At 32.5% G+C, this 14,532-nt stretch overlaps 2 long non-coding RNA genes across 2 annotated transcripts in view; one reads left to right on the top strand and one right to left on the bottom strand.

Annotated features, from left to right (window-relative positions):
• The window catches only part of LOC142318381 (uncharacterized), a 309,019-nt gene that overhangs the window by 34,128 nt on the left and 260,359 nt on the right, over positions 1 to 14,532 (top strand). The gene's annotated exons all lie outside the window — the stretch shown is intronic.
• LOC142318383 (uncharacterized) overlaps positions 1 to 14,532 on the bottom strand; it is a 173,744-nt gene that overhangs the window by 4,748 nt on the left and 154,464 nt on the right. Inside the window, exon 2 of the long non-coding RNA XR_012754899.1 lies at positions 240 to 421. This is a non-coding gene — a long non-coding RNA (uncharacterized LOC142318383). The remainder of the gene's footprint in view (positions 1 to 239; positions 422 to 14,532) is intronic.

The following is a 14,532-nucleotide window of genomic DNA, read 5'->3' as shown; positions in this document are numbered from 1 at the left end:
AAGAGCTTGGGGTAGAACAAATATATACTGTACACGGCAACCAGTCGAGTCAAAAAATTGTTTTTTCAATTAATGTAAATTGTAATAGAAAAAAACAACAATATAATAGCGGTTTTTTTAGGTTTCATATAAGTTATTTTTTAAATTTAATTAAAAATTTATCGTACTTAAAATTTTACAAATTGTAGTTTATGAATAATATATCTGCTTAATCGACTTAATGCCTGAATACCTTTTACCTTAAAAAAGTTTTTTTTGATAGAAAAGATGTATCCTGTATCAAAGTGAAGATCACATGTAAATTTATCTCACTTCTTGCGTCTTATTTTGAACTTGTTATTACTGATTTTACTTCAGCCAGATATTTTAGGAAAGGGTTATATTTCATTAAATGTTCCATAAAAAATTAAGTTTACTGCACCTAAAACAAATACAAGTACAGTATTAAAATACAATTACATTTAATGAAGGGACAATACTAATAAATTTTAATAAAATTTGTACATACTCTTTATGAATCAATTTTATGAAAATACATGATATGATTATAGATTCTCAGGTAAATCTACCCCGCTCCAAAGACTATAGTTATTAAAAAACATATTTACATTGAAAAGCAGTAAACCAAATTTTAAAATTATAATAACTCTTTAAACATCTACATCATCTATTTAATGTGATCTAGATCTGCCATCGTAAACAATTTATTTAATACATTCTTACTCTTAATGAATAGTTTGATATTTACCGATTCTTTTTGATTAATTACTTAAGAATAATTAAACTATTATTAATTCAACCCTATTCGTTAAATTTTAAAGCTCCTATTTTATTAAACATTACTTATCTTGCTTTGTACTTAATAATATTTTGCATCATCCTTATATTATGAAAAATGTTATTAAAGTTTGCAGGTAATCTCATTTTTACCTTATGAATCTTTAAAAAATTACTAATCTTTAGTTTTCATTCCGTTACTGGTTAATAACCGATAACGAAATATTCCTATGAAACTTATCACATACATGATCACAAATTTCTTTCTAGCTTTAGTATGGAACGGGTAAACCGCTGAACTTTTATCTGATTCGGGTGGATTTTTTATTTGGAAATATGAAATTTCTAAACTGAAGTGACGCTAAGGAATTTGTCAGAGAACTTTACCAGTTGACTGTGACAGCGGATAAAGATATTCTTTAAATACTGAAGCGGTTAATTTTTAAAATTTATTCATATTTAGAATTATAAATTTTCTGTCTAGTATATTAGTATTGTTTACTCCGCAAAGTTAACAACTAATTTAAGATATTATAAAATTTTAATAGCAGTTATAATCAATTTATTTGAAAGTGGAAAGAAGTCTATGAATTTTTAAATTATTCTAGATTTTAATTTTTGTTTTTATAAAATATTTAATTGTTCTTTTTTTTAATATTTAATTCTAATATTTAGTTTTTTGTTAATATTTAATCCAAATTTCTTTTTTACCGGTAAAGTTAGTTTTATTTACTATCAGTTCCAATTAACCATAAGTAATCTTATTACAATACATAAATGACATACAAAGAAATCTCCATTAAAACCTCACAAGAATTATAAATGCATATACATGTATGCATATGGATATCTTATATAGTACATACAAGTATATAACAAAGACAAACAATTAAATACACTGATGAGTGTAAAGAACATTGACACAATTATATAAAAAGAAAACAACAAGAATTATGTACACAGTTACACAAAGAATCACAAAAACGAAGAAATATCAAAAAGAGGAAATATAAAAAAAGTAAAAAAAAATAATTAGTTAAAATGAAAAAAGAATAAAAAATACAAAAAATTATGAAAACACTAAACGGTAAAAAACTAGATATTTTGTTGAAGCATAACGTCCCAATGTAATGGATTCGCTCAAATCGAAGAACCTCACAAAAGCAACACGTACGCCGCTTTAGGCGCCGAACGTCTTCGCTACTATACAAGAGGTTAACTGTAAGCCACCTCACATGACTGTTCAGTCTCATTTTGAATTTAGTACTGAATTGTTGTACCTCTTATAGAACGCTCGGGACCCTCAGATAACCATATATGTCACTGTTTCTTGTAAAGCACGGCGCCCCTGTTATTATTCTCAATAATTTTTTCTGAAATCGCTGATTGTCAATCGCTGATATTAATATTACTCTAGCTTTTAGTACCACACAGATGAATCATTTGTAGATCCAGATAGGTTTCAGGATTGTTGTATACAACAACTGTTCGATAATGATAATCGCGAACTCCTGCCTAGCAACCAGTAGAACTTCCTGAACTTAACGTTAAGCTGTTTCGGTTTCTCCCTGACGTGAGTCCTCTACGGCAGTCGGCGGTAAAGGTGCAGACCTAGTATCGCACGCTATTATAATAACAACAACAACAACAACAATAATAATAATAATAATAATAATAATAATAATAAGTGTTCTGCCAAAAGGCAGGTTTTCACATGGCCGCCCTCCAGTCTGCTCGATTCTCTGCCATCCGTTTCATTTTATAGTAATTTCTTCCCTTTTTATATTGTCTACCATTTTCATTCGTCTCCGACCTCTTGCTTTCCTCCCTATTACAAATTTCTCCAATGCCGTCACCAACAGGCAGTAACGTCTCAACCAATGCCCCAACCAACTGTATTTTCTTCTTTTTATTATTTCGATAATCGCCCTCTCCTCTCCCACTCTACGAAGCACCTCTTCATTCCGAACTCTCTCCGTCCAGCTGATCTTTACCAACCTCCTCCAAACCTACATATCAAACGGCTCCAATCTTTTCTCCTTTCCTTTCCTAATAGTCCATGCCTCTGCCCCATAAAGGGCCACACTCCACACAAAACATTTCGCAAGTTTTTTCATTAGTCTCAGATCTAGTTTGCTACATAGCAATCGCCTCATTTTGCTGAATGCTTCCTTTGCCCTAGCAATTCGTAATTTAACTTACTATCACACATCATATCTTCCTTAATGATGCACCCCAGATACTTGAAGAATGCCACTTGGTCAACTTTATTTCCCCCAATCCTAATTGTTGCTCTTTTGGTTGATTTGCTAATTATCATACTTTTTGTCTTCTTTGTATTAATCTTCTTCTCTTACTCCTCGCAGGTTTGATTTATTCTTCTCAACATTTCATTCATCATGTACTCAGTCTCTGCTAACACTGCTATGTCATCAGCAAACCTAATGCACTCTATACTTCTTTCTCCAATATTTACACCCTTATTACCAGTTAGACTCTTTTCAATTATTGCTTCCTAGTAACAGCTGAACAGAGTTGGTGACATGCAACATCCCTGCCGCATCCCTCTCACAAGTCTGCTTTCCTCCGATAACTCATTCCTAATCTTTATTTTTACTTTCTATGATAAGTACAGATTTCTTATTAATCTTTTTTCCTTCCAATGACTCCTTTTTCATTTATGATTCCCAGCAATTTATCCCATTCCACCCTGTCAAATACCTTCTCCAGATCTATGAACATCGTATATAAATTTCTTTTATTTTCAATATATCTTTCTCCGATCACTCTTATTTACCCTATTGCATCCCTTATTCCCTTCCCCCTTCTAAACCCAAACTGCTCTTCCCCAATTGATCTCTCTATTTCTCCAAAAAGTCTCCCATTCAACATTCTTAGTAGTATCTTAGCTGCATGCGATATAAGACTAATGGTCCTATATTCCTCAGATTTCAATGTATTCTTCTTTTCGATTGGGACCATAATAGTAGTCACGAAATCTCCCGGCCAATCACCACTCTCATATATCAAATTACACAAACTTGTGATATCTCTAATTCTCCTTTCCCCTAAACCTTTCCATAGCTCAGCCAGTACTTCATCGACGCCACATGCTTTCCTGTTCTTCATTTCCTTTAAGGCGTTTTCTACCTCTCCTAAAGTAACAACCTTTCTTCTCCACACACACTTCTGATTCATCTTCAATTCCTAGGATTTCTGGTCTTATATCTTCTTTAAAAAGTCCTTCCACATATTGTTTCCATCTACCTAGAACCTTGTTCTTTCTTCCCATCAACCACCTCCCTATCTTCTGTCGCTATTTCCATTCTAGTTTTACCATTTCCCTTTTTAAATACCAGTTCCATAACTATTCTACACATCTCTTCAAATTTCCCTACCCTCTCCAATTTCTGAATATCTTCACACCTCTCCATCAACCATGTTTGCTGCACCCTTTCTGTCTCCCTTCTTAATTCACTATTTAGTTTCCTATACATCTTCTTACCCTTTTATGTTCTGACATTCTTCCAATTTCTTCTCTCATCCATTTTATCCAGCATCACCTCTGTAATCCATTTTTTCTTTATCCTCCTAGTCTGCTTTTTATCCCCAGCATCTTTGATGGCATTTATTAGATCTCTTTCATGTATATCTATTTCGTGTTTGGATCTGTGTCCTCTTCCCTTCTCTCTCTATTTACCAAACAATTCTCCTTTAGCCTTTTCCTCTTTTCCACATCTTTCAGTACTTCCCTATTTAACCTCTCTACTATTTTTCCTTTGTTCACTCTCTCCATCCTCATCAGTAACTCTCCCACCACAAGATTATGGTCCGAATCTATATCTCCACCTGGATACGTTTTTGAATTTTTTAAACAATTTCTATACTTGTATTCTTTTACTTGTTTTCATAAAGTAATCTATCAGGTATCTCTCTCCATTTATTCTTGATGTCTGTGTATCGGCATCTCTTGTGAGCTTGGAATAGCATATTACCAATTACCAAAGAATTCTACTTGCAGAATTCCACCAATCTTGTCCTTCTCTTATACCTAACCCAAAGTCTCTCACAACATTTCCCTCTGATCCTTCCCCTATCACCACATTCCAATCTCCCATCACTATAATGCAAGCTCCTCTCCTTTCCCCATCTATCAGTTCCTGAATCTTACTGTAGCATTCTTCAAACTCCTAAATCTTGATGTTGGCTTTTTGGCATATACACTTGTATTACAGACCTTTTCCATTAAAGATCTAATGATCCATTAATGCCCAGGCGTTTTTGCCCACAAACAAAAAAAAAAAAAGAAAAGATCTTTTCCTTTGACCTACAATCTCTACAAAAATATTCTTTCGTCGACATATCTTACTCTTTCTACACTGTCTCTCATCTGTAGGCTCAATTTGTAAGCAAAATTCCCACTCTATATTCACCACTTCTTTCTCCGCTGTTATAAAGAGGGATGAAAATGCTATTCAGTTGAAATCAAGGGCAATCAACCCTCCTCATCGCAAAGGTAAGTGTGCAGATTTTGTCGGATTTACCTTCATCTTCCAATTAGGAAGTCATTCTCTAATTAGATCCAACACAGTTTGCAATTAGTAACTCTGGTAAGGCCAACATCCACAGCCAGGAATTTCGTCCGCAAACGATACAACCATACTATCTTCAGGAGTCGGAAGGTCTGCCATAAAGATCGAAAATAAAATTCCAAGACCCGATCGTTGAGAAATAAACGACTTACTATCATAGAATACCGTCGAATACTGATTTTACCTTACTTGGGAAAAACGTCCCTTCAAGTAGCTTTGCATGATTAAATAATACGGCTGAGGAAGACTCCTTTCCAACTTATAATATAGTATTCTAGGAAGCCTTATCAAGACCTTATCAAAGGCCAGCTTGACGTCTAGAAAAACAGCAACCAAAACATCTTCTTTTCTAGGCACTTGCTGAAAACGTTTAAAATCCGGTGTGTTGTTCAATCGTCGAGTGACTACTCGTGAAGCTGAACTGATGGTAAAGATTAACATGTCCCTCCTCCAGAATTGCCCATAGTTTTCGAAGAAATAGTCTTTCAAATAACTAGAGCTATTTAGGAATTAATTAATTAATTAATAAATCTCTTCTTCACCACTTCTCTATCAAAAGGCTGAAAGACCTTGCCAAGATGCCTAGCGAATACTTCAGCTTTCTCTTTGTTGCTTCTACCCCATGACTCATCCAACAGGGATCGTTGGTGATGGCCTCTTTAAGTTCCTCATGGCCTTCCACAGCCAGTAGTCACTCCACTTTAAAGGGATCAATTCACTAGGAAGATTCTAAAGTCTCGCTGTTAATAGATCTCAGCAGCTGTTTTAATTTATGATCAGTTCTGGTAAATAATGCTTTATCTACCGGCCTTCTGTAACATTACCACTTCCGTCACAGTCTCCTCTTGTCAGAAATGAGTTCCATGACTTCTTTCGGGAAGGTCGTATTTCCCTATCACCACGTCTATCCTTTGCTGTTGACCCCAGGCCGCCTCTTGCAGCAATGAGGTAAATATTGGGTCGCATTGTCTATATTGGTACTATTTTTCAAAGGAACAGATGGATGTAGCTTTGATACGAGCCCCATAGTCAGTCCTTTTATTGGGTAAAACTACCGTTTTTCCCTTTTTTTACGATAATCGTGCTAATGGTGAGAAGTATGAGTGAATGATCAGACGACGAGTGAAAACTATTCTTAACATCAGTGAACACTAGCGGAATACCTGAGGTGACAAAGAAATCTTCTAAGTTAGGGATTTTATCAGGTGTGACGTCCAGTACGCTGGTTAAATCCTAGGTTTGTTGAAAATGCAATCCGTTTGTTGAAAATGCAATCCCTGAAAGCTCTCCGCCTTGTAGTAACGAGGTGAGAGTTCCAAAGAGGATGCTTTGTGTTCCAGTCACCTCCTGCTATAAAACGGGTACCCAGCAAAGAAAGGAAATTAAAAATGAGATCTAACCCAGTCATGAATATAAATTGAGGTTGTATGTGATCAGTCCTGTATCCATGTAGTTCATGATGTTTCATAATTATTTTGAGGAGTATCACAGTACGCCCATGGGCCCTACCATCATGATGATTAGTTTTGTAAACCTATTATCCCCGGAAACGGAAATAATCTCGATCTGGTAAAGTGTGTATCCGAGATTAATATAGCATCCAATGATTTGCTAAGCTCCATAGCTTCTAATTTCTGTTGCCGACAAGAAAGCCTTTTCATGTTCCAAGTAGTAATTCTCAGGAATCTGGCCATCTATGAATTACAGTCAAAGAAATTCCAAATTTAACTAAAAAGTTTTGTTTATATGAATTATTTATCTATATCACTAGCAATTCAACAGTAGATGCGAATGGAGTGCTGCTTGTCCAAATATTGAATTGAAATGGTTCAAATTTTTAATTTTTTTACTTTGAATAATAAAATTATTTAAAAAAAACGTTTTATATTTCGACAATTAAAAAACAATTGAATCTGTTAATATAATACAAAATTACCAAATTATAACAGATCATAATAAATAATGCTTTCCCTTTTATGAATATAATTTTATGAAATATTCTCACTAATTATATTAATACAAATAATTAATATACCCATTGTGATTAAACAATACTTTTATCGGTTGGAGCTGACAAGGTCCTCTACGTTTTTATTCAGTTTTTCTTGTCGGTCAAGATGACCTGCGAGAAAAGACAATATAAAACTATGTACGAAGACTGTTTCATAAGATCAATGAAATTTGTAACATAAATTATTTACCTTGAAAGATAATTTCTCCAGTAAGATCTCCTTGAAACATAATTTTGTAACTATCTAAGTAAGTTTTAGATCTTTTAATCAAAGATCAGAAAATAAAAAAAAAATCTTTACTTCAGTTTCGAAATAGTTTAAACACAAACAAGGACTTTCTGAATTTATGAGTGATTCAACTTCTGTAATGCTGTTATTCGGTTTCTAATTTTTTTTCTTTATTGGTCATTGTTTTTAATTAATTTTTTTGGAAAATTCTTTGATGTTATACAATAAGAACTTTGACATTAATTTTCTCATCTCGTAAATCTGACATGAGCGAAAAAAAAGGATATGCTCATAAAAAGCTAGTTGGTTCAAAAAGGGTAATATTTAGTTTAGCTGAATATTGTGAGGTGCAGAAAAGAAGTATACAGAAACAATAATTCGAAAACCTAATTATGCGACGCATACTTTTATTTTTAAGAATAATGCCATGATTCTAACAGTAAATTGATTCTGTTTTCAGAATAAGAAAAATAATATTCATATTTTTACCATAAATTCTGCAGCATATTCTGAAGCATTTTTCTCATACTATTTGTGTTTTTAAGACATAAATTAGTATTTGAAATATAAAAAAAGAAGATATTTAATATTGTTTGGCGTATGTGCTGAAATTTAAATAAGTTGGAATAGTGAATATGATTAATAAGATGAGAATCTAAACTACGAGTTGAATTTATTTCAATCATTACTTCATGAATTGAATATATACAAACGTATAATAAATTATTCCAATAGACATTTTATCATTCCCGGTACAAAGAATTTTATTTAATTTGTCACCTCAAACATCACCAGTCTTAGTGTCAGTGTTTTAATCGCTGTTACATTCAATGAAGTTTAAGGTACGGACAATAACCTAGAAAAACTTATATGTTGAATTTAAGTGTTAATGTGCAATATCGCATGTTTCTTTAGAGACTTAAAAACTTTGTTATTCTTTTACCCGAATTGCCGATTAAAATAAAAATTATTTGGGAGAACTTTTTCTTTTATAATAAGAACTTGCAGCGCTCGAATTCCACTAACCATGACTATTGTCAAGCTGGTTCAATTAGGAACTGCTAATGTAATTTTTTAGTTTTATCCATTATATGAAATATAAAAGTTGGAATACATATTAATCGTGGACTTTATTTCAAAGATTCATAAAATTTTACTTAAGATGAAACGTAATAAATAAATGTTATTAATTACTTACTAAACGTTTCTGCGTAATAATAAATATTATTTATATAATATTAATTTAATTAATCTTCTTCTTCTTCTTCTTTGGTCCCTTAACGTATGAGCCAGGGTAGGCTCGGAGCCAGAACGTTGTTGTGGGTACCGTTGGAGAACGAGCATTGTGTACGATATTTTTCCATTGTTTTCGGACGGTAGCTGCGAGTTTTGCGGCAGCTATATTTAGTTTCTGATCCATATAGCAAGACTGGTAATATGACTGCTCGGAACAGGCGGATCTTTGTCGTCAAGGTTAGATTTTATTTCCTACATAGGCACCAGTTCAACGGTTGTAAGGCAGCAGTTACCTGGCCAATCCTTCCTGTCGCGGACTACCGCGGAAGATGAAATTTTTTTATTTTTTTATTAATGACCAAAGGTATTTGAAATTGTCAACCTGCTCAATTTGTATTCCGGCCAGGAAAACAGCAGATGATGAGCCGTTAGTTGTTAGAACCTTGGGATTTTCAGCATTAATTTTGAGACTGTATGGCTGTGTGCACTCGCAACGTCGTACAGGGTATCTGTCGTCTCCGCATCATCAGGAAATATAGCGCTATCATTCTCAAACATTAGGTCTGTCGCATAGCCGTTTACGCCGTATTGGATACCGCGCCGGCCATTGAAGGCTTTCCGCAAGATTGCATCAATAACAGTACTGAATAGTAAAGTTGAGATAACACAGTCTTGTCTTACACCGGGTTTTATTGGAAATCTATCAGATAATACACTGTGGATGCATATACGGCTGCTAGAGCCATTGTACGTTTCTATGAGTAGTTGGATGGTTTAGGCAGGCGTAACTTCAGACTTGAGTGCCATCCATAGTGCTGGCCAATGGACGCTTTTAAATCTATGAAAACAATAACTGTTCGCTTCCGGCAGCGTATTCACTCTTCCAACATTTACCTGAGAGGGAAAATCTGATCGCAGTAGATAACTAATCACTTTTTGTTTTTAGTTCATACTCCGTTTCTTAACATCCTGTTCACTATTATGAAAAACCACTTTGATAATATTTTTTGATTAAAAAGTCATTTACAACTCACATTTACCTGCCTCTGCTATCATTAGTTGCAAAATTGATTAAGGTTTTCAATTAAAAAAACTAAGTTCTTTTCTTTATTTATTTGTTCTGTGTCAGGTCTGCCGTCTTAGTGCAGACATCAACTGTTTGAAATCGACAACCAATCTTAATTCTTTTGGCTATAAATTACTTACCCCCTTTAAAAGCTATACAAAGATGTCAAGTATTATGTCATATAAATGAAAAAATAAAAATAAAAAAAAATAAATAAAAATTATGGCCATATACGTTGATCCTCGGTTCCTTATAATAAATCAGATACTGTAGGGAACCAACAGACTAGTCGGCGTTATGAATATTTCTTATAAATCTATACCTTAAGTACATCATATACTATTCTTTTCAATAAAATTAAAAGCCGTTGTATAATTCTTTGTTCGATTGTGTTCTTGGATCAATTAATTTCATGTAAATCTTTGGGCATATTATTAATGTAGTGGATATTTTTTATTCCGATAATTTCTGTGACAGATATGTTTCAACAAATTAATACAAAAAAGGTTTTACTTGCTGTTATTAAAGATTTTTGGTGGTTACTAATTTGATTTGTATCGTTATTTTCTCAACATTATCAATCATTGTCGACTTTTTATACCTATATCGATCTATCTATCTTATATATTTCGTACTTAGTAAGTGCAAGTACGGTATATCACCATTCCATGATTTTTCTGCTTTTTAAGATAAAATTGTGCGCTGTTACTGTTCAATTACAACCGATGAGAAATGGAAAGCACTGTGAGAAATATGTAAATCGTTATTATAATGTGTTTTAATACGGATAATATCCATTTTCACTGGAACAAGATGAAATAGATGAATTAATCTCAGTTAGCCTAACGATTTTTCACAGAAAGTGTCAGAAGATCAAATTTTTGGACTATGGCAATACAATTTCCTCCTACGTCGATTCCTTGAGTGAATGACATAGTTTAAGTAATGCGATGCAGAAATGAAGAGATAATTGCAACACGTTCAGTTGTTTGCGTACCTAAATCAATACAGTGTTAGTAACAAAAGGAGAAGTTAGTTGAAATTGTAAATTCCTTTTTGCACTATACAGTAGAGGATATCGATTAGAAAATGTTGAGTAAGATATTTCGAAAGAAATTTTGATGGAAATACCTATAAAAACCGTATAAGTTCTTATTTAATTTATACAGTAATTTAAGGTTACATTTACATTATAATTAAATTATAATCAGTAATATAATAAATAAAATAACAATTATAGTAAAGCTGGTTACCTGATAGCAGAGGTAAATAAAGTATTTTAGTTTTAAAAATTTCTTATTTCAGGAAAGCTACCCGAATTGTCCGGAATTTTATACCAGAGAAATTTTTAGTTTCCTTTAATGAGGAAAATAAAAACAATCTTGCTAATTGATATAATGGAGGAATTTTCCCAGAGATGGATAAAAAAAGACAGGATTTGGAATAGGGATAAGAGCACTGCTTGATGAACAGGGATTGCCGCAAGTACCACTAAAGAAGTAATGGTGTAAATTTTAAAAACCGTTATTTCATTAATTTGGTTAGGGCTTTATTTAATATTTAGCAGGTTTGAATTAATTATTTTGTTAATCGTCAAAGGAAAACCTTTTCAAGGCTATGAAGTAAAAAATAAACATTTTTTAGGAAATAAAATTGCAGTGCTCAAAAAAATGCTGGGGAAAGGGTATTACGATGAATTGTATATCAATTAGTGGTATTTTTAAATAGTGTTGACATTAAAGTTTTTTTTATATAGACAACGAGATTGAGAAGGAGATCAGAGTAAAAGTGAATGTAGGGTGAAGAATCCAGGGGGAAGAGATTTTAAAGACGACAAACTTAACGAGAGTTTCTTGTCTGATGCGCGGGAGGGTGGTTGAGAATGCGGCTTGTAATAACAGTCCATATCTCGCTGGCACGCGTGTCTCTATCTTTAAACCGAAGAGATTTAGCAAACTCCCATCCAGAATTTCTAATGTACCTGAAATACTTAAGAGAAACGATCTAGGGTGCGCGGGTTAGAGATTATATCTATGAAATTAATCTAGACGCGTAAGCTAAAGTTTTATCATTAAAATGGATGCCGGAATAGTTTGCGATTTTAATTCAGTTCAACGGCTAATCTGCTTTTCTGTTCATATTAATATTTAATAATAAACATTTTAATATTTAATTTTACTCTTCACATTCGAGATTTTTCCTTAGTTTTAGTGAAATTGCCTGTAACTTTGCTCAATTAGTTGTAAGATCATTTCGAAGTACTTTTTATAGCTTTTTAACTTTTGGTTCTAATTTTTTATTTCTAATAATCTGGTTTTTAATAATATTAACGAATAAAAAAAAAGGTATTTAACGATAAAAAATTCACAATGTGAAATGAGGACATTCAATTAAACTCTAAATTTATGACAAAAATTACAACAGTAAAATGTAATCTTAGAGTATTTTTATTCGTAGTGCTGCAGCGGTAGTACAGAAAGGAACAATTGCTGCTATACTATGCTCATAAATTTCCAAAAATTCTTAATCAGAATTTTGAAAATTATCTGAAGTGATTGATTATTATCTACTATGTCTTGAAAAGGTTTTTGTATCCACCAAAGACACCTCCTAATCAATAATCATTCCCACAGACATATGCAACTAATTAGTTATACCGCATTAACAGTGTAACAAGTAATTCTTACGACAATATTTTAGGTGAAAGATACCCTTAACCGACGTAAACACATATCTCATTATTTTCCTTAAAACGTGTACTCGCAATCCTTCCGAAACTTTCTGAAACTTTCAAAAAGCTCTAAAACTGACAAATATGGAAAATTATATTCTATAAACAATGGATTAAAGATATTAATTTGTCACTTATCGGTCATTTAAAACCATAACTACACTTTTGGAGGAGTCAACTGCAAAACAATTGACAACTCTATCAAGTAAATCTCATTTGCTTAACGAAAAAATATAAATGGTAGATAGTGTTATCATGTTCCATCAAATCTGGTAACCGATTATATATTTTTTATGAAAATTCTAATGTAGCCTAGTTCAATTTCTTTCTGTGAAGGTTTCACTTCGTTCTCTTTCCTTTTTACGTTTTCCAGGGTAGTAAATGTTAATAATATCAAGAAGTCTTTTGAATAATGTGTTGTACCAACAACAATGTGAAGAGTGAGTGTTGTTCGCATTGTGAATAATAAAAAGTAAAGGCCCGTAACAACATAGAAGCAAACACGAAAACAGTGAATACGAATGATACTGTTCGCCTTCTGGACCATTCTTTGTGACCAAAAGCTTCTTATAATTTTAGTTTACTATTCTGTCTCTTTTTACTGACCGTTATAACTTAATTATATAAGTTAATGAAATAACCTATTTTATCAATGTATTAACTTAAACGAAGGAAATAAAAGGTTACATTTACATTCATTAACTCGGTAATTCCTGCTGAATTAAGAAAAATGGTAACTCTTAAATTTTAAATTGTAGGTTTTAAGACAAATATTTAGGCTCTGTACTAAACAATCAACCATTTTAACGTAATATTTTAGTTAATCGTTAAACAGAATACATTCATATATATCTAAAAAGTAAATTGAGTACTGTAATCTTAACGTGTAACTCTTGATTATCCTTGAACAGATAAAAAAGAAACGTCTTAGCGATTAAAGTTTACGATGATGGATTAATGTATTTTATGGAAGTGACTCTTTCTTTAAAATAAATTTGAAAATCTTTTACTTTCTGTTCGCACTCAGCCCGGCATTGGCAAAAACAGATCATGATCATGCCTCCTGGCCCTGCTGTTAACAGCGAAACCGAGAAGCACAACCGCATTCAGCTCGGGGCCGCCAATTCCGTACTCAACAGGGAGCTCCTGAGCAAGACCTTTGCCCCGTTGGCCAACATAAATGAAAATGCCAAAGTAATGCTAGGTTGCCCGCCCCGGAAGTGCATAGATGTTATTGGAGGAACCTGGACTTGGTTTCGACCGGAGCAAAAAATATATTTGTTATTTATTATTTAAAATATATTTATTATTGAATTAAATAATGTATGATTCCTTTAGAGTTCTACCTGATGATACCCTTTTGTAATTTTTAAAGTATATTTATTCAGGAATATTTACAAGAAATTAAAGTAGCTTTCATAATAATTTTTTAATTTTAAAAATGCTTTTACTATTAATGCTTTTTTTATAATCTTGATTAATCTTTACCTAGTTTTTTGGGATAGCTTAACTGCTAGAAATTGTGAATTAAAAAGTAATTTACTTTTTTTATCAGCGCCTTTTGCGGGTGCGTTTTAACTTAAATTTACAAGTCATCGTTTTGTTTAAAGTTATTTACAACCTCTAATTTCACAGTTTTATTTAAATAAATTAGTCTTTTTAAATGAGATATTACCTCTTTCGGATTTTTATATAATATTTTTTGTTGAGCTGTCCAAAAAGCTCGATTGAGGAGTTTACTCTAATATCGTATATTAAACATATATTAAATTTTAGTTGCCTGTTTAAATGTTATTAATCCATTGAAAAGCGTTTTGGATATATACATATTCCAGTTTTCTACATTCTGGTTTTTTCAATAGTCCAACTGTCTGCTTTAGATTATTGACG

Source organism: Lycorma delicatula, chromosome 1, assembly GCF_047948215.1.
Source record: "Lycorma delicatula isolate Av1 chromosome 1, ASM4794821v1, whole genome shotgun sequence".
NCBI classification, from domain to species: Eukaryota; Metazoa; Arthropoda; class Insecta; order Hemiptera; family Fulgoridae; genus Lycorma; species Lycorma delicatula.
This window is presented reverse-complemented; position numbering and strand designations above follow the sequence as displayed.